Here is a 353-nt window from a genome sequence, read left to right on the forward strand (position 1 = left end):
ATATATATAAAAAAAAACATTTTTGGTTTTTCGGCTACAGACTTTTGGTGCTTTGTTAAATTAATTTCAGTGCATCACTAACCTAGAATAAGCTAAATTTCTCATAAAACTACACAGGTTTTCCTAAATTTAAGGGGGAAAAAAGCATGCAATATTTAAATAATGTTATTTACGATCTGGTTTCAGTTTTCAGCTAATTATTATTTAAAAAATGAATTTTGGTGCATCATCAGCCGAGAATAAGCAACAACATTCCTCATAAAACTATACAACCTTCACTAAGGTTTTCTTACTAAAAAAAAAAAAAAAAAAATTGTTGGAGGGGTTTTGGGATGGCATATTAATGTTCTAAT

The 353-nt window shown here is 28.0% G+C and overlaps 1 protein-coding gene across 1 annotated transcript in view; it reads right to left on the minus strand.

The window, feature by feature from the left end:
* The window catches only part of LOC107714754 (A-kinase anchor protein 9-like), a 138,161-nt gene that overhangs the window by 88,358 nt on the left and 49,450 nt on the right, over positions 1 to 353 (minus strand).

Source organism: Sinocyclocheilus rhinocerous, unplaced genomic scaffold (assembly GCF_001515625.1).
Source record: "Sinocyclocheilus rhinocerous isolate Xijiao unplaced genomic scaffold, SAMN03320098_v1.1 scaffold359, whole genome shotgun sequence".
Taxonomy (NCBI): domain Eukaryota; kingdom Metazoa; phylum Chordata; class Actinopteri; order Cypriniformes; family Cyprinidae; genus Sinocyclocheilus; species Sinocyclocheilus rhinocerous.